Here is a 25,719-nt window from a genome sequence, read left to right on the forward strand (position 1 = left end):
CCCTTCTCAAGCAGGGCCAGGCCTCAGAGGATAGGTGATGTAACGGTTGTTGGAAGAATGCAGGAAGCACAAGAGTTTCAGTTTAACTGGTTCTTTTATTCATTGCAAGCTGGTACTGGTCACTCAAGGCCAGCTGGCTCCACCATCAGGTCCCCGTAGTTCCAGTGCCGGTTTAGTGACCTGGTGACTTCTTCCCCTGCACCTATCTTTTGGTTGGTGGGTCCCCGTGTGTTTTGCTATATTTTTAGCACTAAGGTTCACATACGGCTTTAAAGAAGGCAAATAAGTCATTTTATTATAAAGGTTAATATGAAATACAAACGTAAAGGAAAAGTATGATATTGCGTAAACTTCTGTATATTGAACGTACAAAGGTTAAGTACAGTTAAATACTTACATCACCAAGGAGTTTTGAACATCATCTGCCTGGAAGATTAAGAATCAGAGAAGCACACCAAGGACAGAGAACTCCTGGAAATCCCAACACTGACCGGACGTCTCGGTACAGGAAACACGAGCTTCTGTCTGTGCTATATTTCATCTGATCTTAAATAGAGGTTTGTACAATAATTACAAACCTTAAAGTTAATGTGTTGTAGTCTTATTGATCCATGCCCTTTGATGGCCAATCTTTGGGCATAGATGAACTAGAGATACACCACACATCAGACAATGGGGTAATAAAGCCACAGACATTCAAATCTCCCAAGAATACACATCAGGTATTTGAGCTAGGTAAATGGATATATTGTCTGTCTGTGTATATAGCAAACACATAAAACATCAGATTGTTGAACTAAATAAATCAGAGTTTCTATTTCAATGGATAGCAAACACACAAAACAATCAGATATTTGATGTAAGTAAATCATAAGGTTTCTGTTACAATGGTATATTGTCTGTCTGTATATTCAAGACAAACACACAGAAATCCTTAAGTATATACATACAAGTAAAATATATCTTTGTACCGTGTTAGCCAGTAGAGATAAAAAAAATTGTTTAAAAGAACTGAGAGTCCTCAGTGGTTGATACCTTTTAATGGCTAACTGAAAAGATGGTAATAATTGCAAGCTTTCGAGACTACTCAGGTCTCTTCATCAGGCATGGTATAACACAAAATCTGCAGAGTCACATATTTATACACAACAGGACATAGAAAAGTGCAGTAAAAAAAAAAACAAAAAACAAGTTATATAAAACAGAACTATCACTATGGCAGGGGGGCAAACTGTTGTGGCCATAAATTTTGCTGCAGTTCAGTGTGAAAGTTTTATTGTCCTTTGATAAGGGTCTGGTCCGGGCTGTGACACAGACCCTTATCAAAGGACAATAAAACTTTCACACTGAACTGCAGCAAAATTTATGGCCACAACAGTTTGCCCCCCTGCCATAGTGATAGTTCTGTTTTATATAACTTGTTTTTTGTTTTTTTTTTTACTGCACTTTTCTATGTCCTGTTGTGTATAAATATGTGACTCTTCAGATTTTGTGTTATACCATGCCTGATGAAGAGACCTGAGTAGTCTCGAAAGCTTGCAATTATTACCATCTTTTCAGTTAGCCATTAAAAGGTATCAACCACTGAGGACTCTCAGTTCTTTTAAACAATTTTTTTTAAGTATATACAAGATTTTGTAACCATGTACACTTTGTCTGTCTGATTAATCAATATGTTATAGTTTATCATAATGTATAGACTCAAAAAATAGCCATTTTTTTATTTGCAATACATTCCACCCTTGGCTATTTTGAGCCATAGATTATTTATACAAGGTACCATATCCTAAGGGCATGGTTTTAGCAGATGATTGACATAAGGAAAGTGTACACTGTATACAACAACACAAAGCAATGCATGCACAAATTATAGCAAATATTACTCCTAATATATACCGTATTTTTCGTACCATAAGACGCACTTTTTTCCCCCCAAATGTTGGGGGGAAGTGGGAGGTGCGTCTTATGGTCTGAATGTGGCTGCGGGGAATGAGGGTGCTGCGGTACAGCGGGTCATCGGGGACACGAGCAGGCTGTAGCAGCCTGCCGTGACCACGTGGACCCGCTCATTTAATATGCACGCCCATCCCCCGCCCATCATCCCTCAGCGCTGAAGCAGGCACTGACAGGTGGGTGGGGGATAAACAGTCGGCCCGCATGATCACCCCTGGCAACTATGGCCTGGAGTGATCATGTGCGGCTGTATTCACTGCCCCCCGCGCATCATCATCAGCGCGGGGAGCAGTGAATCAGTGTACAGTACTGACCGTTCCCCTGCAGCATCGCTCATTCTCCCGTCTGTGTCAGCGGCAGCGCCGCTGAGTGGAGCCATTCCCGTTACCTTGCTGTATCGCAATCATCTCCTGTGCCGTCGGCTGGGTGGAGACTAGCGGCGCGCACAGCGATGACGTCATCGCTGTGCGCACGTGTCCACACGCAGCCGCCACCGGCACAGACACAGGAGATGATTGCGATGCAGCAGGGTAACGGGGACGGCTCCTCTCAGCGGCGCTGCCGCTGACACAGATGGGAGGACAAGTGATGCTGCAGGAGAACGGGGACGGCACCACTCAGCGGCGCTGCCGCTGACACAGACCGGAGGACGAGCGATGCTGCAGGGAGTGAGGTGAGCTGAGGTGAGTATGAACGTTTATTTTTTTTTATGTGCCACAGGATGCGGCCATACACCAGGATGGGGGTATAATATGAGCAGGATGGGGTCATCTGAGCAGGATGGGGTCATCTGAGTAGAATGGGGTCATACGAGCAGGATGGGGTCATACGAGCAGGATGGGGTCATACGAGCAGGATGGGGTCATCTGAGCAGGATGGGGTCATCTGAGCAGGATGGGATCATACGAGCAGGATGGGGTCATCTGAGGAGGATGGGGTCATCTGAGCAGGATGGGGTCATCTGAGCAGGATGGGGTCACATCAGCAGGATGGGCGCATATGCCATGATGGGTTATATAGCAGGATGCGGCCATATGCCAGTATATAGCAGGATGCGGCCATATGGCAGGATGACGGTATATAGCAGGATGAGGGACATACAGTTAGGTCCAGAAATATTTGGACAGTGACACAAGTTTTGTTATTTTAGCTGTTTACAAAAACATGTTCAGAAATACAATTCTATATATAATATGGGCTGAAAGTGCACACTCCCAGCTGCAATATGAGAGTTTTCACATCCAAATCGGAGAAAGGGTTTAGGAATCATAGCTCTGTAATGCATAGCCTCCTCTTTTTCAAGGGACCAAAAGTAATTGGACAAGGGACTCTAAGGGCTGCAATTAACTCTGAAGGCGTCTCCCTCGTTAACCTGTAATCAATGAAGTAGTTAAAAGGTCTGGGGTTGATTACAGGTGTGTGGTTTTGCATTTGGAAGCTGTTGCTGTGACCAGACAACATGCGGTCTAAGGAACTCTCAATTGAGGTGAAGCAGAACATTCTGAGGCTGAAAAAAAAGAAAAAAATCCATCAGAGAGAAGCAGACATGCTTGGAGTAGCAAAATCAACAGTCGGGTACATTCTGAGAAAAAAGGAATTGACTGGTGAGCTTGGGAACTCAAAAAGGCCTGGGCGTCCACGGATGACAACAGTGGTGGATGATCACCGCATACTTTCTTTGGTGAAGAAGAACCCGTTCACAACATCAACTGAAGTCCAGAACACTCTCAGTGAAGTAGGTGTATCTGTCTCTAAGTCAACAGTAAAGAGAAGACTCCATGAAAGTAAATACAAAGGGTTCACATCTAGATGCAAACCATTCATCAATTCCAAAAATAGACAGGCCAGAGTTACATTTGCTGAAAAACACCTCATGAAGCCAGCTCAGTTCTGGAAAAGTATTCTATGGACAGATGAGGCAAAGATCAACTTGTACCAGAATGATGGGAAGAAAAAAGTTTGGAGAAGAAAGGGAACGGCACATGATCCAAGGCACACCACATCCTCTGTAAAACATGGTGGAGGCAACGTGATGGCATGGGCATGCATGGCTTTCAATGGCACTGGGTCACTTGTGTTTATTGATGACATAACAGCAGACAAGAGTAGCCGGATGAATTCTAAGTGGACCGGGATATACTTTCAGCCCAGATTCAGCCAAATGCCGCAAAGTTGATCGGATGGCGCTTCATAGTACAGATGGACAATGACCCCAAGCATACAGCCAAAGCTACCCAGGAGTTCATGAGTGCAAAAAAGTGGAACATTCTGCAATGGCCAAGTCAATCACCAGATCTTAACCCAATTGAGCATGCATTTCACTTGCTCAAATCCAGACTTAAGACGGAAAGACCCACAAACAAGCAAGACCTGAAGGCTGTGGGGCTGTAAAGGCCTGGCAAAGCATTAAGAAGGAGGAAACCCAGTGTTTGGTGATGTCCATGGGTTCCAGACTTAAGGCAATGATTGCCTCCAAAGGATTCGCAACAAAATATTGAAAATAAAAATATTTTGTTTGGGTTTGGTTTATTTGTCCAATTACTTTTGACCTCCTAAAATGTGGAGTGTTTGTAAAGAAATGTGACAATTCCTACAATTTCTATCAGATATTTTTGTTCAAACCTTCAAATTAAACGTTACAATCTGCACTTGAATTCTGTTGTAGAGGTTTCATTTCAAATCCAATGTGGTGGCATGCAGAGCCCAACTCGCCAAAATTGTGTCACTGTCCAAATATTTCTGGACCTAACTGTATACTGTATATACAAGGCAGGAGGATCATTACCAGGATGCGGCACCTTAGTAGAGAATTTGGGGACATTACCTCCATAACAGTGTCAGCAGCAGATCCTCGCCCCATTGCAGTGTGTCATGACCACATTTTTTGCTTAAAATTTTATTTTCCTCCTCTAAAACCAGGGTGCGTCTTATAGTCCGGTGCGTCTTATAGTCCGAAAAATACGGTAACGAATATATCCAAAATCAGGTAACCAAGAAAATAGCCAATCCCACCATTTACCATCATCTTGTCTAATGTGATTAATATCAACATATAATTGATCTATTTGGGATTGAAGATCTTTACTGTGATCAGATAGGTTAAAGCAACACATACCTTCAAATTCTTGACATCCATGATTATGGGCTAACAGTAAATAATCTATTGTTGTTCTATTTTGCAAAATAGCCTTTCGATAACTTTGTATATCTAGTAGAATGTCTTCCAGAGCTCTACTCGTGGTATTTATAAATTTAGTCACTAGACAAGACAATCGGCCTACTGTTTTAGCAGCATATGCTGCTACAGCGGGTGTCCCTACAAATATTATGGATAATCCTAGGATTTCTGATTCAGTTAACAGATTGACATCATAATTACAATCTTCAGGTAAACTTGAAAAGTCTCGTTTTATACGGGGAGTTTTATGAGCTGGGAATAAGGGATACATCATTAGAGCTAACCTAGAAATAGCACATGGCCCACCAGTCATGTTAGCTGGAATGTAATTAAAGGTGATATTTCCACAGGAATACATCCACCCTTTAGGCAATTTTACATGTTTTGTCTATGACGGAGAGGTCACTATATTGTTACATTTCATATCTTTTCCTGCCGTTATACTTTTACAATTCTTATCTGAACGAGAGCCACAAATAATAGCAATCTCTCCATCCCCTATCTGTTTTTGTAATTTTAATTGTTGACATTTCCCTATTTTGTTTTTATCACAAGTTATTTGATAACATAAATCAGCTGGTGTAAGGGTACCTTCACACTTTAGCGATGCAGCAGCGATCCGACCAGCGATCTGACCTGGTCAGGATCGCTGCTGCATCGCTACATGGTCGCTGGTGAGCTGTCAAACAGGCAGATCTCACCAGCGACCAGTGACCAGCCCCCAGCCAGCAGCCGGCGTCTGGAAGCTGCGGACACTGGTAACTAAGGTAAACATCGGGTATGGTTACCCGATGTTTACATTAGTTACCAGCGCACACCGCTTAGCTGTGTGTGCAGGGAGCAGGGAGCCGCGCACACTGAGCGCTGGCTCCTTGCTCTCCTAGCTACAGTACACATCGGGTTAATTAACCCGATGTGTAATGCAGCTACATGTGCAGAGAGCAGGGAGCCGCGCACACTGCTTAGCGCTGGCTCCTTGCTCTCCTAGCTACAGTACACATCGGGTTAATTAACCCGATGTGTACAGCAGCTACATGTGCAGAGAGCTGGAGCCGGCAGCACAGGCAGCGTGAGAGCTGCGGAGGCTGGTAACTAAGGTAAATATCGGGTAACCACCTTGGTTACCCGATGTTTATCTTGGTTACAGCTTACCGCAGCTGCCAGACGCCGGCTCCTGCTCCCTGCTCGCTTCATTTGTCGCTCTCTCGCTCTCACACACAGCGATCTGTGTGTCACAGTGGGAGAGCGCCTTTGAAGAAAACGAACCAGGGCTGTGTGTAACGAGCAGCGATCTCGCAGCAGGGGCCAGATCGCTGCTCAGTGTCACACACAGCGAGATCGCTAATGAGGTCACTGCTGCGTCACAAAAAGCGTGACTCAGCAGCGATCTCGGCAGCAAGCTCGCTGTGTGTGAAGCACCCCTAACACTTTGAGTCTTTAGGGTAATCATCTCTTCCGTTAGAGAAAGTTCTCCAGTGCAATCCACACAAGCATAATACGGATTGTATGTGAAATTTTTGGTCACATCTCCTTCTTCTATGTCCTTATCTTGAGTCGATATCCCGATCAGCTTTGTCCATAATTGTAAAGGGGTTGGTACTGCCACCATACAAGTTTCTAATATATTGGTAGCAGTAGCAGTCTTTGTCAAACAAAAATGGCTCGTGTTCATTAGCTGAGCCAGGTAAACCCATAGATTCTGTTTAGTTTCCCATAAGGCCACATTTTCCATGGTTGGTGTTTCTGTTTTCGGTCTGAAGATTGCTTGGCTACTGATGGATGTGGAGAGGAGCATGGATATGGCGGCGCCAATGATGTAACATTTCCAGATTTTGATCTGATGGGACAAAAATACACATAATATTCTCTGAGATAACATCTGTCAGTTGGGACATGTTCCCACTTGTCTTGTCCGGGTTTCATAACTATCAACACATTGTCTGCCCCTTGACCAATGACTTCAGCAGGTTCTGTAGGACCTTTCTCCCCCAATTGTTTCACCCAAATTTTTGCACCATTATTGATAGGATGTGAGTATCCAAAACATTCATCTTCTCTGACTGCAACAACTGTAGGGGCCCTTCCTCTGACCACCTGCATTTTAGAAATAGACAGTACCAGCAACTGAGCGATCCTATCTCCCTTCTGAATTAGCATGTCATTTTCTCCATTATTCATTAAAAGGATCTTAATTTCTCCCTGATAATCCTGATCTATCACTCCTCCCATAAGCTGAACTCCTTTTAACCCCTCCACGACCGCGGGCAGTAAAATTACGTCCTATTTTAACGTGACTTAACGACCAGGGACGTAATTTTACTGCCTAAACTTCATTTGATTGCCGTGGCCATAGCAACGGCTTTCAAATGATATCCCCTGCTGTTTCTTACAGCAGGGGACCTTTGCTTGACCCCAGGGGGGGTGGCATCGCCACCCCCCATAGGCAATCGATGTGATTGGCTGTTCAAATCTGAACCGCCAACCACATCGTTCGCACTAATTTCGGCAAAAATAATGCCCGAATTAGTGCGATACTGTGAGATCCTGCTATGATCTATTGTAGCAGCTACAGCAGATCATAAATGGATCTCAAACATGTCGCCCCCAGCCCCTGCAGCACTGATTGGAGCGATCGTGCTATGATGCACAATCGCTCCAATCAGTGTGCAGTGGGACGGTGTGATCTGCAGGTGGCCGCTCTCCCCAGGCCTGTGCTGGACTGGGGACCCTCCCCCAACATGTCTGCAGCGTGCACTGGCTGGTACTTTTGGTACCACGCCACCACTGCTGCCGCCGCAGACGCAGCCTCTGATGTCACCTCTCCTGCTCCAATTGTAAGTATTGCGCTCCTGCGATGGACCCTGCACGCTCCCATGAAGGCCCCTGCCCGTGCCCCCCCCGATCTGCCCCCCTACACCCCGATCTGCCCCCCGGCATCCCGATTTGCTCCCCATGCGATCTGCCTGCCTCCTCTGTCATCTCTATTCTGCTTCCAAAGTTCCTTCCTTCTGCCTTTGCTTCTCCGCCCCCTCTGCTTTCCCTCTCTGCCCCCCCCTCTCCCCATCCCCCTCTGCAACCCCCCCGACGTCCACTTACTTGCCTTCACGGGTCGTACGAGGTCTTCACTGGCCCGATCACATCTGCCTCCATCGCTGGGTCCTTCTGCTGATCTGTCCAACATCCTGCCTGCTGCTCGTGTAAAGCTTTCCATCTCACTGCCTTCTTGTTCCTCTGCAGTTCCTCTGGTCAGTCATCCTCTTGGTACTGTGAGTATAATTTTTTTTTTTTCTTGTATCCTGTCCATTTTTACACCTCATTCATCCGTGCGTCCCGCCGAGCGCTGATCAAGGATGCAGATAACGGATCTGCATCCGTGGTCAGTTTTCAGATGGACTTTTTTTCCCATATCCCCGACGCTTCTTGTATCTCATCTGTCCATGCGCCCCGCCGAGCGCTGATCAGGGATGCACATAACGTATCTGCATCCGTGGTCAATTTTTGGCGTGACTTTTTTCTGTATTCGTGGCACTTTTTGTATCACAGCCGTCTGTGCGTCCCGCCGAGCGCTGATCAGGGATGCACATAACGGATCGGCATCCCTGCTCAATTTTTGGCATGACTTTTTTCCGTATTCGCGATGCTTTTTGTATCACATCCGTCCGTGCGTCCTGCCGAGCGCTGATCAGGGATGCACATAACGGATCGGCATCCCTGCTCAATTTTTGGCGTGACCTTTTTCCGTTTTCGCGACGCTTTTTGTATCGCATCCATCCGTGCGTCCCGCCAAGCGCTGATCAGGGATGCACATAACGGATCTGCATCCCTGCTCAATTTTTGGCGTGACCTTTTTTTTTTCCGTATCCCCAACGCTTTTTGTATCTCATCCGACCGTGCGTCCTGCAGCGGCCGATCAGTGCACCGCGTCTGTGCGTTTGAAAAGTTAAATGGCGTTCCTTCTCTTCTGAGCCCCACCATGTGCCCAAACAATTACTTTCCACCACATATGAGGTATCTACGTACTCAGGAAAAATTGCACAATACGTTTTATGGTGCATTTTTTCCTGATACCATTGTAAAAAAAAAAGCTACCTAGTTGATACAAAAATTTTGTGGTTAAAAAAAAATAAATAATTTTCACGGTTCAACGTTATCAACTTCTGTGGAGCCCCTGGGGGTACAAGGGGCTCACTAAATATCTAGATAAATTCCTTGAGGGGTCTAGTTCCAAAATGGGGTAATTTGTGGGGGAGCTCCACTGTTTAGGCACCATAGGGGGTCTCCAAACGTGACATGGCGTCTGCTAATGATTCCAACCAATTTTGCTGTCAAATGGCGTTCCTTCTCTTCTGAGCCCCGCCATGCGCCCAAACAATTACTTTCCACCACATATGAGGTATTTGCGTACTCAGGAGAAATTGCACAATACGTTTTATGCTACATTTTTTCCTGATACCCTTGTGGAAAAAAAAGTTACCTGGTTGAAGTGAGAGTTTTGTGGTAAAAAAAAAAAATTGTATTCATGGCTCAACATTATCAACTTCTGTGGAGCCCTTGGGGCTCGCTAAACATCTAGATAAACTCCTTGAGGGATCTAGTTTTCAAAATGGGGTCACTTGTGAGGGAGCTCCACTGTTTAGGCACCATAGGGGGTGTCGAAACGTGACATGGCGTCCGCTAATGATTCCAACCAATTTTGCTGTCAAATGGCGCTCTTTCTCTTCTGAGCCCCGCCATGCGCCCGAACAATTACTTTCCACCACATATGAGGTATCGTCGTACTCAGGAAAAAATGCACTATAAATTTTATGGTGAATTTTTTGCCGATACCCTTGTGAAAAAAAAGCTACCTAGTTGAAGCAACAGTTTTGTGGTAAAAAAAAAAAAAATTCTTTTCACAGCTCAACGTTATAAACTTCTGTAAAGCCCCCAGGTGTTCAAAGTGCTCGCCAAACATCTAGAAAAATTATTTGAGGGCTCTAGTTTCCAAAATTGGGTCACTTGTGGGGGAGCTCCATTGTTTAGGCACCTCAGGGGGTCTTCAAACCCGACATGGCGTCCGCTAATGAGTGCAGCTAATTTTGCACTCAAAAATTCAAATGGCGCTCCTTGCCTTCCAAGCCTTGCCGTGTGTCCAAACATTTGATTTCCACCACATATGAGGTATCTGCGTACTCAGGAGAAAATGCACAATACATTTTATGGTGAATTTTTTCCTGATACCCTTGTGGAAAAAAAAGCTACCTACTTGAAGCAACCGTTTTGTGGTAAAAAAAAACATTTTTTTCTTTTCACGGCTCAACGTTATAAACTTCTGTGAAGCCCCCAGGTGTTCAAAGTGCTCACCAAACATCTAGAAAAATTATTTGAGGGCTCTAGTTTCCAAAACGGGGTCACTTGTGGGGGAGCTCTATTGTTTAGGCACCTCAGGGGGTCTTCAAACCCGACATGGCGTCCGCTAATGAGTGCAGCTAATTTTGCACTCAAAAATTCAAATGGCGCTCCTTGCCTTCCGAGCCTTGCCGTGTGTCCAAACATTTGATTTCCACCACATATGAGGTATCTGCGTACTCAGGAGAAAATGCACAATACATTTTTATGGTGCATTTTTTCCTGATACCCTTGTGAAAAAAAAGCTACCTAGTTGAACCAACAGTTTTGTGGTAAAAAAAAAAAAAATTCTTTTCACAGCTCAACGTTATAAACTTCTGTAAAGCCCCCAGGTGTTCAAAGTGCTCACCAAACATCTAGAAAATTTATCTGAGGGCTCTAGTTTCCAAAATGGGGTCACTTGTGGGGGAGCTCCATTGTTTAGGCTCCTCAGGGGGTCTTCAAACCCAACATGGCGTCCGCTAATGAGTGCAGCTAATTTTGCGTTCAAAAATTCAAATGGCGCGCCTTCCTTTCCGAGCTCTGCTGTGCACCCAAACAATTGATTTTTACCACATATGAGGTATCAGCGTACTTAGGAGAAAATGCACAATAAATTGTAGGGTGCACTTTCTCTTTTCTCCTTTGTGAAAATGGAAATTTTATGGCTAAAGTAACATTTTTGTGTTAAAAAGTAAAATTTTTATTTTTTCCTTCCACATTGCTTTGGTTCCTGTGAGGCGCCTAAAGGGTTAATAAACTTCTTGGATGTGGTTTTGAGCAGAGTGAGGGGTGCAGTTTTTAGAATGGGGTCACTTTTGGGTATGTTTTGTCACCTCGGCTTCTCAAAGTCACTTCAAATGTGATGTGGTCCCTAAAAAAAATTATTTGCTAAATTTTGTTGGAAAAATGAGAAATTGCTGATGACCTTTGCCCCTTCTAACTTCCTAACGAAAAAAAATTTGTTTCGAAAATTGCGCTGATGTAAAGTAGACAAGTGGGAAAGTTTATTTAGTAACTATTATGTGTGACATATCTCTCAGATTTATGGGCATACATTTTGAAAGTTTGAAAATTGCGAAATTTTCGCAAAATTTCCTAAATTTTCACAAATAAACGCAAAAATTATCAGTTTAAATTTACCACTGACATGAAGTACAATATGTCACGAAAAAACAATCTCAGAATTGCCAGGATCTGTTGAAGCGTTCTAGAGTTATAACCTGTCAAAGTGACACTGGTCAGAATTGCAAAAAATGGCCCGGTCATTAGGGTGTTTTAGTGGCCGGGGGTGAAGGGGTTAAAGCCAAACTTGATCTTGGGGCTATGAGACCAAAATGCTCTGATGGCATTTGCAAGCCTATAGCAGTCCTGACTGTCTTTACAACTCCTTTTTCTAATGGTAATTCCTCATGGGAGTATAGGTCTAATCCTGCTGCTTGTGGATTAGCTCTATATGGTCCTAGAGCTCCCGATTCCAGTTCCCAATAGACTACTGTCTGTTCTGAGGGCATGGCCTTTAAAGGCAAGATCTGCAGATTTGGGGTAATCATTCGCATTAGTGGGGTTTCTTGTTCTCCAATTGGTCGGTTGTTAAGGATATGGAGAGCCTCATTCAAGTTTTTTCTCCACCCTTTATAGGTTCCACTGCCTAGTTTCTTTAATTGTTCTTTCAATAATCCATTCATCCGTTCAACCAAACCGGTGGCCTGCGGATAATATGGAATATGAAAGATCCACTCAATATTATATTCTGAGCAAAATCCTGAGACTTTCCTGTTTTTAAAATGACTTCCATTGTCACTTTGAATCTGTATTGGGATACCATAGTATAATATCATTGTTTCCAAAGTCTTAATAGTACTGTTGGCATTGGCCATTTTACAGGGACAAACCAGCATATACCCAGAATACGTATCCACCGCCATGCATACGTATACACATCCTCCGTCTTGTGGAAGAGGGCCAATGTAGTCCATTTGCCAGATTTGCCCGGGAAGCTTTCCTCGAACTATCTGGCCTCTCACCACATGAGGGATTGGTCTCTGTTGTGAATGTTGACATACTGGACACTTTAGGATGGTTTCCTTTATCAAATCTAACCTGATGGGCAACCCTCTGGTCTGTGCCCATTGATAAGTAGCTTTTTCTCCCAGATGTCCACATTTCTGGTGTGCCCACTGAGTCAATCCAAGTAGCCCCTCAGTGGTATCAGTCTTTTCAGTGGATTCAGCAACTGATATTTTGGAATGTTCATCTGCTACCGAGTTGAAGAGTCTTTCCAGGGTATCTGAAGCACAATGAGCGTCAACATGAAACACAGTCACTTTATAACTTTGTACAATTTCCCAGATGTCTTGCCACAATTCTTTTCCCCATACTTCTTTGCTATATATTCTCCAATCATTTTGAGCCTAAGTTGGTAGCCATGTGGTCAATCCATTTGATACTGACCAAGAGTCAGTATACAGGTGACATTCACTCAATGACTCTTGTCTTAAAACACTGTAAATTGCATACAGTGCTGCATATTGACTACTCCTTCCTTCTCCAGTTGTCACCAGCATCCTGTTACTCAAAGGTTGATACCCTACTGCCTTCCACACCCGGTTATTACCTTGGTATCTAGCTAATCCATCTGTAAACCATGCATGTTTTCTCTGTTCAGGACTCAATTGTTCAAAGGGGACCCCCCATTTTACCGGCGATTCTTGAATTGACTTCTTTGTCGCCTGCGACTGAAGTCCTGTAGGGACTTTGCTTACCTTCTCATGTAATGTTGAGATCCCACTAACTCCCGGCTTTGCTCTGTCCTGAATGTACCATTTCCACTTTATTACTGATGATTCCTGGGCATGTCCTATGCGGTGAGTTTTTGGGGAGCTACATACCCACTGCATAATTGGAATCTCTGGCCTGATCGTTACCTCATGTCCTACTGTTAACTGTTCTGTGTCAATTAATACCCAGTAACATGCCAATAGCTGGCATTCAAAGGGGGTGTAACGCTGGGCTGCATCAGGCAATTTTTTATTCCAGAAACCCAAAGGTACTTTAATTCTTCCCTGCTTTTGCCACAGACTACAACTAGCATACATTTCTTGCACTGACACATTTAGTTCCATAGGTTCATTATCCAACACTGGCCACAAGTCCATTGCCTTTTGCACTGCTTCTTGTGCCCTTTCAAATGCCATCTGTTGCTCCGTTCCCCATTCAAATTGATATTTCTTCCATGTAACTTTGTAAAGGGGTGTGAAAATCTGGCCAAGGTGTGGGATATGTTGCCTCCAAAATCCAAAGAGTCCTATGAACTGTTGTGTTTGTGTCTTGTCTTTAGGAATCGCAAAGTCAAGAATTTTTTGTCTAGCTTTTGGTGTCATTTCTCTATGTCCCTTGTTCCATTGGATACCAAGGAACTTCACAGTTTGTGCAGATCCTTGCAACTTGTTAGGATTAATTTCCAAGCCTTTACTTTTCATGTGTTCACAGAGTGCATCTAAGGCCGGTTTCACACATCCGGCTTTTTGGCGTTTTGCCGGATGCGGCGCTCTCCCGTACAGTTAATACAGTACAGTGACAGCGCAACAAGCGCCGGTCACATGCTGTCATGTGACCGGCGCATGTGACCCGGAAGTTACAGCGCTGTCATTGTACTGTATGAACTGTACGGGAGAGCGCCGCATCTGGTAAAACGCCAAAAAGCCGGATGTGTGAAACCGGCCTAACTGATGTGCTACCTCTGCTTCAGTCTCCGCCTGTACCATGATGTCATCAATGTAATGGGATATTTGCATGTGTGATGGAAGGACAAAATCATCTAAATGTTCAGCTACCACCCGATGACAAATGGTGGGACTATGCAACCAACCCTGAGGAAGGCGTGCAAAGGTATATTGTCTTCCCTTCCAGGTAAAAGCAAATTGATCCCAGTATTGCTTTGCAATTGGAATGGTGAAAAATGCATTAGCTAAATCCAAAACACCATACCAGGTTCCTTTGTGTTTCTGTATTTGTTCAAATAGAGTGATGGTGTCAGGTACTGCAGCTGTGAGGGGAGGTTTGTTCAATTCCCTGTAATCCACAGTCATTCTCCACTCTTTTTCACTGGCCACACAGGATTGTTCCATTCAGTAGTTGTAGGCACAAGCACACCAGTCTCCAACAAATTCTGAATTGTTTCACTGATCTCTTGATCACCCCCCGGGATCCTATATTGTTTCATGCTGACAATTTTTGAACTTGGAGGAATCTCTACTGGAGGCATTTTTATTTTTCCCACCATCACTGGAGCCATTTCAATAAAAGGCTTCACTGATAGTTGAAAAGGTTGAGCCATTACTAAGGAAGGCACTCCAAATTGGTATTTACCATCTGGTAGTTGCAGGGTCATTCCCTTCAATATATCAATGCCAATTATATACTTTGGAATAGGAACAATCATTACCGGGTACATTGCAGTAGGAAGATTTCCAACTTTCAATGATATTTTTGTCTGCACCGCCTCAATTTGCTTTCCTCCTAATCCTGTAATTATTACCTTACGCCCACTGAATTGTTTTGGATTTCCATAAATCAAACTGGCCTCCGCCCCTGTATCTACCAAAGCTTTAACATGTTGCCTGTTTTTATGTTTCCAGTTAATCAACAAATCTACGTGAGGGCGTCTATCCATTTTTGGGGCGTGGCCAGCAAGTCAATTATAATAGCAGATTCTGCCAAGCATAAAAAATAGCCCAATAGTCCAATATAATAGTGGATAATAGCAAGGACTAAAACATAGCTTTTAATAAATACATTAAAAAAGGGTACCAAAGTGCTTGTGCATGAATTGTGCAAATAACAAAAAGTGATGCCAAATGGCAATAAATCAGACAAATCTCACCCAGATCTTCTCCATGGGCAAGATTAAACACCGGTCCAGGGTTGATCACTGGCTGGAAGAACCAGGGCAATGCGTCGGGTGATGGAATAACAAACCCTGTCGTGCCCCGTGATTGGACTTCTGCCCTGACAAGGGCAGCCCCAAATGAGTTGTCTGCCCCACAACCACAAAATATGAAAATATATGTCCTCCCGACGCGTTTCCCTCTTAATAAAAAGAGTTCCTCAGGGGAGACAAGGAGGGAGATCAGCCTGCAATGGCAGGAGAGAAAAGAAGATCGACCTGCAGTGGCAGGGATCAATACAGGCTACGTATTACCGTCTACCCGGGCACATAGATCTTTTTTTGATCCATTAGCCTGTATTGATCCCTGCCACTGCAGGTCGATCTTCTTTTCTCTCCTGCCATTGCAGGCTGATCTCCCTCCTTGTCTCCCCTGAGGAACTCTTTTTATTAAGAGGGAAACGCGTCGGGAGGACATATATTTTCATATTTTGTGGTTGTGGGGCAGACAACTCATTTGGGGCTGCCCTTGTCAGGGCGGAAGTCCAATCACGGGGCACGACAGGGTTTGTTATTCCATCACCCGACGCATTGCCCTGGTTCTTCCAGCCTGTGATCAACCCTGGACCGGTGTTTAATCTTGCCCATGGAGAAGATCTGGGTGAGATTTGTCTGATTTATTGCCATTCGGCATCACTTTTTGTTATTTGCACAATTCATGCACAAGCACTTTGGTACCCTTTTTTAATGTATTTATTAAAAGCTATGTTTTAGTCCTTGCTATTATCCAGCAAGTCAATTAATCTTATCTTTTTCCCCCCATCCATCTTCCATTTCAGATGAAGACATCTGGGTGGAAGAAGATGATAACCCTTTCTGTTGGGCTTTGAATTCCTGTACCAAAGATTTGACTTCAGCATAAAGATCCTCAAACCCCGGTGCGGTTGGCTTTGCTGGTGACGATGAGAAAGTGGGCCCTCTTTCTCCCCCTGTCCTGCTGCGCCTCCGCTGTGGAGATTCAGAATCTTTCACTGTAACCTTTTTATTATTTGAAACCCCTGACTTTTTATTAAGTCCTCTCTTTTGATACAATTTCCACATCTCGTCAGTACCAATCCCGTCTATTTTCTCCCTGGGGACACCATCCTTTATCAGGGCCATAAACATATCTCTCCTGGTAACACGGGATCTAGGGTTGTTACTACTTTTGATGTCATCACGCTGTTCTTCAGAAGGAAAATTACCTTTCTGTTTGGGACCCCATTCTCCCAAATCCCCTAATTGTCTATCGCCTCCAATGTATTGGAGATGGTTTTTCCAGTCTGATTTATCATTAATGTCATCATGATATGTTTATAAGCTGGAGGGGCATTTCTAATGATACGATTTCTAATAGATACACTTAGGCGGGCTTTGCACGTTGCGACATCGCAGGCCGATACTGCGATGTCGCACGCGATAGTGCCCGCCCCCCGTCGCAGGTACAATATCGTGTGATAGCTGGCGTAGCGAAAATTATCGCTACACCAGCTTCACACGCACTCACCCGCCCTGTGACCGTCGCTCTGGCCGGCGACCCGCCTCCTTCCTAAGGGGGCGGGTCGCGTGACATCATAGCGACGTCACACGGCAGGCGGCCAATAGCGGCGAAGGGGCGGAGATGAGCAGGATGTAAACATCCTGCCCAGTTCCTTCCTTCCGCATATCCTACGGAAGCCGCAGTGACGCCGGTAGGAGATGTTCCTCGCTCCTGCGGCTTCACACACAGCGATGTGTGCTGCCGCAGGAACGAGGAACAACATCGGACCGTCGCGTCAGCGTAATTATGGATTACGCCGACGCTGCAACGATGATACGATTACGATGATTTTGCGCTCGTTAATCGTATCATCAAGGATTTACACACTACGATATCGCATGCGATGCCGGATGTGCGTCACTTTCAATTTGACCCCACCGACATCGCACCTGCGATGTCGTAGTCTGCAAAGCCGCCCTACAATAACTTGCATGTAATCATCATAAGTACTTGCTGAAATAGCATTTTTCATAACCTCCTCCTTCAATCTCAGAGTGCAATCTTTTAATGTAAACCATGGTTTTTCATTGGGCGGCCAGTCCACCTCAGATGGATATTTATGCTGCAATGCCATAGCCACAACATCCAACATACTACACACCACATGTGGTTGCTGAATTTTTAAGGTACGAAAAGCCTCCTTCACTACAGGTTCATGGCTGAGTTGAACAAACTTTGGGCCATCCATAGCATCCACTTGTACTCCATGAGCCCCCATCTCCCACAATCTGACTGCCCAAGCTATCAAAGGTTCATTTGGCCTTTGTGAAAAACGATCATGAAGGTCCTTAAGCTCCTGTTGACTGTAATCCTCTACCACATTCTTGTTCTGTTTACCTGTAGCTGTTTCCACAACTCGTCTATGGTATATAGGATGAGCCTTTACGGAGTTAAAAGGAGGATCAATTTCCTTCTCCCCACTGAAATGGTCATCCTCCTGTTCTGAGTCGGTGACGTTTTCAGAATCAGTTGAGTTCCATACGTCACCATCCCACTGATCTGGATTCCACTCTATCCCTGCTTTAGCTATAGACAAAGCTACTTTCTTTTTATTCACTTTTCCTCTCCTCTTTTTGTATTTATACTGCACTACACGTACAGCTGCCTTTTCTGCAACATGCTGATATCCATCACACTTGTCCATTAAGAACTTATTCTGACACTGTGCTAAAACCAATGCATTCTGGGCCTCACACAACTGTCTTTCCAATTCCTCAACTTTTCTTACCATACGTATTTTTTCCTCATGCTGTTTTCTATATGCAGACAACAGGATCCATCCACGCCTACCAACAGCGCCCAATTCTTTACCTTTCTCCATTTTCACTTTCTGCAAGCATTCAACCACATCAACAGGTTCAGCATCCTTCAGACATTTTTCCCATGATTCACTCAAACCAACACTATGCGACCACTTGGTTGCCAAAATATCATAGGGAGTCTGTTCCCAACCTGGAATCTCAATGGATTCACTCACAACCACTTTTTTCTTAAAAAGAGGCATATTTTACGCAATATCACACTGTATAAAAAATAGAAAAATAGCTTTCTGCGTATATCCCACTTCTGGAACCAAATGTTTTGCTACATTTTTAGCACTAAGGTTCAGATACGGCTTTAAAGAAGGCAAATACGTAATTTTATTATAAAGGTTAATATGAAATACAAACTTAAAGGAAAAGTATGATATTGCGTACACTTTTGTATATTGAACGTACAAAGGTTAAGTACAGTTAAATACTTACATCACCAAGAAGTTTTGAACATCATCTGCCTGGAACATTAAGAATCAGAGAAGCATGACATAGACAGAGAACTCCTGGAAATCCCAACACTGACCGGACGTCTCGGTACAGGAAACACGAGCTTCTGTCTGTGCTATATTTCATCTGATCTTAAATAGAGGTGTGTACAATAATTACAAACCTTAAAGTTAATGTGTTGTAGCCTTATTGATCCATGCCCTTTGATGGCCAGTCTTTGGGCATAGATGAACTAGAGATACACCACACATCAGACAATGGGGTAATAAACCCCCAGACATTCAAATCTCCCAAGAATACACATCAAGTATTTGAGCTAGGTAAATGGATATATTGTCTGTCTGTGTATATAGCAAAAACATAAAACATCAGATTGTTGAAGTAAATAAATCAGAGTTTCTATTTCAATGGATAGCAAACACACAAAACCATCAGATATTTGATATAAGTAAATCATAAGGTTTCTGTTACAATGGTATATTGTCTGTCTGTATATTGAAGACAAATACACAGAAATCCTTAAGTATATACAAGATTTTGTAACCATGTACACTTTGTCTGTCTGATTAATCAATATGTTCTAGTTTAACATAATGTATAGACTCAAAAATAGCCATTTTTATATTTGCAATACACCGTGGCATAGAGCGGCTGGGGTCCCCTCCTGGTTGTCTCTTATCGACACTCCATATGATGGTAGCGTGAACCCTGTGGGGTTGGAGTCTCTAGTCATGTCCCCAGTTCTCCCGTTGCTACTGAGTCCCGAATATCAAGGTCAGTGAGGTCCTTAATGGTCCCCTCAGACTTTATCAGGTCTGCCTGGAGCATTTGCCTGACCTGGGATTCTCTACCCCGTTGGTGCATAGTTCCGGGAATACTCCACTGGCAACTAACCACTTGGGCCCTCAGGTCACGGTTCACTCCTATCTGTCCGTCTGCTCACTTCCTCTGTCACTGCTAGACTGACTACTGTCTTACTGTCTGCCCCTCCCACCCGGTCACCTAGTGGACTGGATAGGCTCCACCTCTATGCGGCCATCCATTAGTCCAACCCTAGCCTGGTACCATTTTATGGGGGATGTTGGGGAAAAACAGGGATTATCAGGAGTTTTTGGATGTTACCGCACTGGTCTTCTGGGTCCCTAGGGGGTAGGCCCTGCATCCTGGTGGCAATGCTGTACCTTGTAGCTCCCTGATGGCTTCAGGGGCGCTACAACAGATCAAGGTGTAAGTCTGCGGGCCAGCCTAGGGGCCCCTATCCTGTCCCCGTGACACCCGCATGCTGTGTAGTGGCCGTTCTGGAGCTTTGCATTTAGTGAAGTGATTGTGAACATCTCTAGTCCACAACTCCATTGATCAGCTGTTTCTAACCTCTACAAAGGATAAGTGGAAGGATTAATGTTTTCATTCCAGACTTCCCTTTTTGACACTTTTGACCAGCAGGTGAAAATGCTAAAACCATATCCAGTTTCAGTAAAGTGAGATGTTTATGCCTCCTCCAGTCTTCCTCCATATTAATCAGCAGGTTAATGAAGTCTGAATCCTGCTCCGCACCCGTATTTTGAAACTTGCTGCTGGGAGGAAATGAACTTTAATCCTCCTGGCAGTAATTGGATCTCAGTTATGGGGGTGGTGCGTATTCAGTCACCAATCAGTGATTGGAGAGCGGCGGCTCTAACCACGCCCCTGGCACTGACTGACAGCCACACAGCATTAGTACCTGCTTTCAGTCAGAGCACAAAATGCTGAAAATGTGCACAAAAGAAATAAGATCATATAAGACACAAGCTCCCCAGTGTTGTATATATTGATTCTTTATGACATTTAGAAATTTATTGAGGAGGATCTTGGTTTACAATACAATAGTTACAGAAAAATACAAAAATCAGCAAGTGATAAACCGTTCAGAGGATGAGTAACAGTTACATGCACAATGAATAGTTATATTTCTGGTATTTCAGCAGCACAAGGTGCACGATACTGGAAGCCGAGGAGCCTTATGTACAAGAAAAGGCCTGATTTCTGCAGGTAAAATTTAATTCAGCATGGATGTCTTCAAAGTTATAGACCTGGGGATCAAAATGACAGAAGTTGTGTGATGCGCATGACCAAAGGGCTGCGGAGAATAACAGGGGTACTGCAGAAATGGTACAGAACACATAAGAACGTTAATAAAATGAGAGGACTTTTTTACTAAGGGTTAATACATGTTTGCACCAAAAACAGTTTTCTTGGCAGGTAAAATGCTGCATGTAAATGCACACATTTTTTATATTTTTTTCCCATTCGTTAAGTTATGTTCACATGCAGCATTTTTAAATCCTATATAAAAAGTGTACACAACAAGTCGTATGAAGCATGCAATGTATATTCTTTGTTACAGAAAAATGAAATTAAATTGATAAAACCATGTAACGTTATGGGGAACCACAAGGTGGCACCAAACAATGCATGGCTGGTAGGTAACTGATTATATAGCAAACACCTGCTAAATTAACCCACATCCAAAGCATATAAAGTGCACAAAGATTTAAAGATCTAATATATAAATCAGAGTGTATATGTGTCTGTGTGTGTGTGTGTGTGTATGTGTGTGTGTGTCTGTGAATGTGTGTGTGTGTGTGCATGTGTGTGTGTATGTGTGTGTGTGTGTCTGTGTGTGTGTTTGTTTCTGTCTGTGTGTCTGTCTGTGTATGTGTGTTTGTGTCTGTATGTGTCTCTGTCTGTGTATGTGTGTGTGTGTGTGTGTGTGTCTGTGTATGTGTGTGTGTGTGTGTGTGTCTGTGTATGTGTGTGTGTGTGTCTGTGTATGTTGGTGTGTGTGTCTGTGTGTGTGTGTGTGTGTGTGTGTCTGTGTATGTGTGTGTGTGTGTGTCTGTGTATGTGTGTGTGTGTGTGTCTGTGTATGTGTGTGTGTGTGTCTGTGTGTGTGTGTGTCTGTGTGTCTGTGTGTGTGTGTTTGTTTCTGTCTGTGTCTGTCTATGTTTGTGTGTGTGTGTGTGTGTTTGTGTCTGTATGTGTCTCTGTCTGTGTATGTGTGTGTATGTCTGTGTATGTGTGTGTATGTGTTTGTGTCTGTTTGTGTGTCTGTGTATGTGTGTGTGTGTGTGTGTATGTGTCTGTGTATGTGTGTGTGTGTGTATGTGTATGTGTGTGTCTGTGTGTGTGTGTGTGTATGTGTATGTGTGTGTGTGTGTATGTGCGTGTGTGTGTGTGTATGTGTCTGTGTATGTGTGTGTGTGTGTGTGTGAATGTGTATGTGTGTGTCTGTGTGTGTATGTGTGTGTGTGTATGTGTATGTGTGTGTCTGTGTATGTGTGTGTGTGTGTGTGTGTGTATGTGTGTGTGTGTGTGTGTGTGTGTGTATGTGTGTGTGTGTGTGTATGTGTGTGTGTGTCTGTGTATGTGTGTGTGTGTGTGTATGTGTGTGTGTGTATATGTATATGTGTATGTCCGCTAAAGGAATCCGCACCATCACATTTACAATTATAAAATTTTGCACAGACATCTCATGTGACTCAGGGAACGTCATAGATGATGTTTTGAGGAGAAATTGGCAGAGTGGGAGGGAGGGAGAGGGTGAAAATGGGAAAGAGGGAGAGAAGGAAAGAGTGAGAGTGGGAGAGAGGGTGAGATGGAGAGTGAGAAAGTGGAAGAGAGGAAGAGTGGGAGAATGGGAGAGAGACAGAGAGATGGAGAGTGGGAGAAGGGGATAGAGGGTGAGTGGGAGAGAAGGGGAGTGGGAATGTGCGAGAGAGGGAGAGTGAGAATGAGAGTGAGAGTGGGAGAGAGGGTGAGAGACAAAGTGAGAGAAACAGAGAGTGTATTAGAGTAGGAGAGTGGGGAGAGAGTGAGAAAGGGTGAGTGGAAGAGAGAGGGATAGTGAGAATGGGAGAGAGGGTGAAAGGGAGAGAGGGATAGTGTGAGAGTTGGAGAGAGGAAGAGAGTGAGAGAGGGAGAGGGGGAGAGTAAGAGAGTGGGAGAGAAGGAGAGAGGGAGTGAGAAAGGGAGAGAGGGATAGAGGGTAAGTGGGAGAGAAGGTGAATGCGAAAGTGGTAGAGAGGGAGAGTTTGATAGAGGGAGAATGGAAGAGAGACACATAGAGGGAGAGTGAGAAAGAGAGGGTGAGTGGGAGAGTGGAAGACTGGGAGAGAGGGAGAGAGTGAGAGTGGGAGAAAGGAAGAGAGGGGGAGAGTAAGAGAGTGGGAGAGGGAGTGAGAAAGGGAGAGAGGGATAGAGGGTAAGTGGGAGAGAGACCGAGAAAGCGGGACTTAGTTATTATCCTGGGCAGGGCCGGATACTACAGCTAGTAAATATATAAAAATAATAATTAATAAAAATGGAGTACGAAGTACAATATGAGAAAATAGAGGAGGAAATGATAAGCAGTATACTGAAAAAAATAAATAAATAAAAAAGAATAAATATATTGCAAACATTAAATGTATGTGACAAATGTTTATAAACAAAAAAATAGTTATATATAATAAATATAAACCAAAAGTTAAATAAAATTCTCAAAAATATTCTCCTATCTTTATAATCAATAAATAAAGATAGAGTGCTAGTGCACGGTTATATACATCTGCCTTAACATAACAAATGTGCTGCAATAACCAGTACATCAACATAAAGTGGTAGTACCAATAATATACATATGTGCAAATCACTGTCCTATAAAGCAATCCAAGGACACTACTAACAGACCATAAAGCAGACGAACGTGGAAGCAGACCATATATGACAGCCCTCTATTATATCAACCAAAACTATATAACTTCAAACATGTTAAGGGCTAACTTACTAGCCATAGCACAGTGGTACCTATACCCCAACGCGCGTTTCGGGATCTGCCTTCTTCTGGGGGTGATTTTTGATAGCTTTTTTCAAATTCATTTTTTTACGCCAATTTTTTATTCAAATAACAAGCTGCATTTTACAGTAACAGCAAAAGCTATTAGACTCCAAAACTCTCACGCACATGCTTATTCATTTGTTCTTGACTGAATTGCAGTGATTCAATTCTTTCACCGTTTTTTAGATTCAAAACCGTTTCACATTTGCAAGGTAAAAATTAAGGAAAGTGTTCATGAGATTTCAGAAACCTTTCACTTTTCTGGATCAGTGAAATGCTACAAAATTGTGCAGGGGAAAAATACAGGAAAAACTGGGAAGTGAACAAACCCTAAAGTCAGTGCTATGACTGTATTGGTTGTAGAATAATAAAAATTGCACCTATATTGCAGTAACCAATTTGATTTTAATACTAAATTGGACATAATTTATTAAACATTTATTAACGAAGCAAAGATAGTAGAACACTTGTCGCGGGCGGAGGATGCGCTGCTCGACCGTGCTCGCGGCTCGGCTCCGGCTGCTGCTGCTGCTCGGTGGCTCGAGCGGTGGGCCATATCCAGGGACTCGAGCGGCGCTCCTCGCCCTTGAGTGAAAGGGGTGGTTTGGTTTGGGAATGTAGTCCGTGACGCCATCCACGGCTTGTGGTGATAATGGGACACCACCGCTGCTCTGGACGGGGATCCCGGGAGCAATGACAGGGAGCAGCTGGGATGTTTCTCTCCCCTCCATGGGTAGGGGGATTTGGTGGTCCTGGGGCCCGGTAATGTGGATGGCGGGAGTTGGTGAGGTGCAGGGTCGCAGGGCAGCGCGGTGCCAGACGGCACAGTGGTACTCACTCAGCCAGTAACGTACACTCTCTGGTGAAACAAACGGCTGGATGGACGGGTCCCACAGATGGCTGCGGTGGTCACTCCCGGTAGGATGGCGGTGACTGTCTCTCCCTGCACCTTTGATGTGTTGTCGGCCCCGATGGCTTCCCACCGGTAGCCCGCTCCCCAGCGGTGTGTTGCTGGAGGGGCCCCTTTATGCCCGCAGGCTCTGGCTCTGGGAACTCTAGCTGTGGCAGTAGCTGTATTTCCCTTCACGGTTGAGCGGTTGCCTTCAGTCGGGTCTTTGCTGCTGGGGAACCCCGGAGGTTCCCGTCGCTGATGGATTTGACTGGTTTAACGGCGACTCCAAGCCTGGTCGGGGTCCGTAGGCCCTGCCGAGTGATGCTGGTGTTTCTTCGCTCCCCGATCCGGTATCGGCGGGCCACCGCCCGACCCCGGTCCTTCCGGTTGGGCGTCAATCGGCCTCACATGCAGACGGTCACCACCGTCTGCCAACCTTGCTCTTAGGTGCCCGGGCCACGTACCCGGACACGGTCAGTCAGCTCCTCCACTACCACTTTCCTGAGCTCTCCAACGGAACTCTAAAACTCAACTCAACTCAACTGAACCCTTTTCCTGCCTCCAGGACTGTGAACTCCTCGATGGGCGGGGCCAACCACCTGGCTCCACCCCCTGGTGTGGACATCAGCCCCTGGAGTGAGGCAACAAGGGTTTGTATGTGTGACTGATGTGCCTAATTGGGGTGTGGGGTGTGTTGTTGCAGTACCTGTGACATTCTGGCTTGTCCAGGGCGCCACACACTTATTTTGTAAACTTTTGTAAACTTTTGTAAACTTTTGTAAACTTTCGTAAACTTTTCTGAAAAAGTAAAGTTAGTTATCTTACCAAGAATCAGTTTCATTAGTTTCCATTTGCTCTGTTAAGACACATGGATATTAAGGGGGTTTTTGCACACAAGACAAAGGCAATCACACCGGTTCTGCCAAAGCGGGAAACTTTGCCATTAACATCTCTCTGCTCGGGTTGAACCAGTTTGTCCAGATACAAGTCTGTTAATTTACATGGCAGTTGTGCACAAATACAATACAAACCATGTTTCCCAGCAAAAATCGATCACCATGTCTTTCCAAATTATAAAAATAATCCTTGATATTTTTTGCTATTTATTAACTTATTTTAGGGTATTTGCTAATGTTTGCATTTTTCTTGGGTGTTCCTTGATACCTTTTATTTGTGCTGACTGATGAAGACACTTGTTCTCATTCCCTAGGCATGATATTCTTTCTGAAGTCAAACACCAAGGG

The sequence above is a fragment of the Anomaloglossus baeobatrachus genome, chromosome 11 (assembly GCF_048569485.1).
Source record: "Anomaloglossus baeobatrachus isolate aAnoBae1 chromosome 11, aAnoBae1.hap1, whole genome shotgun sequence".
Lineage (NCBI taxonomy): Eukaryota > Metazoa > Chordata > Amphibia > Anura > Aromobatidae > Anomaloglossus > Anomaloglossus baeobatrachus.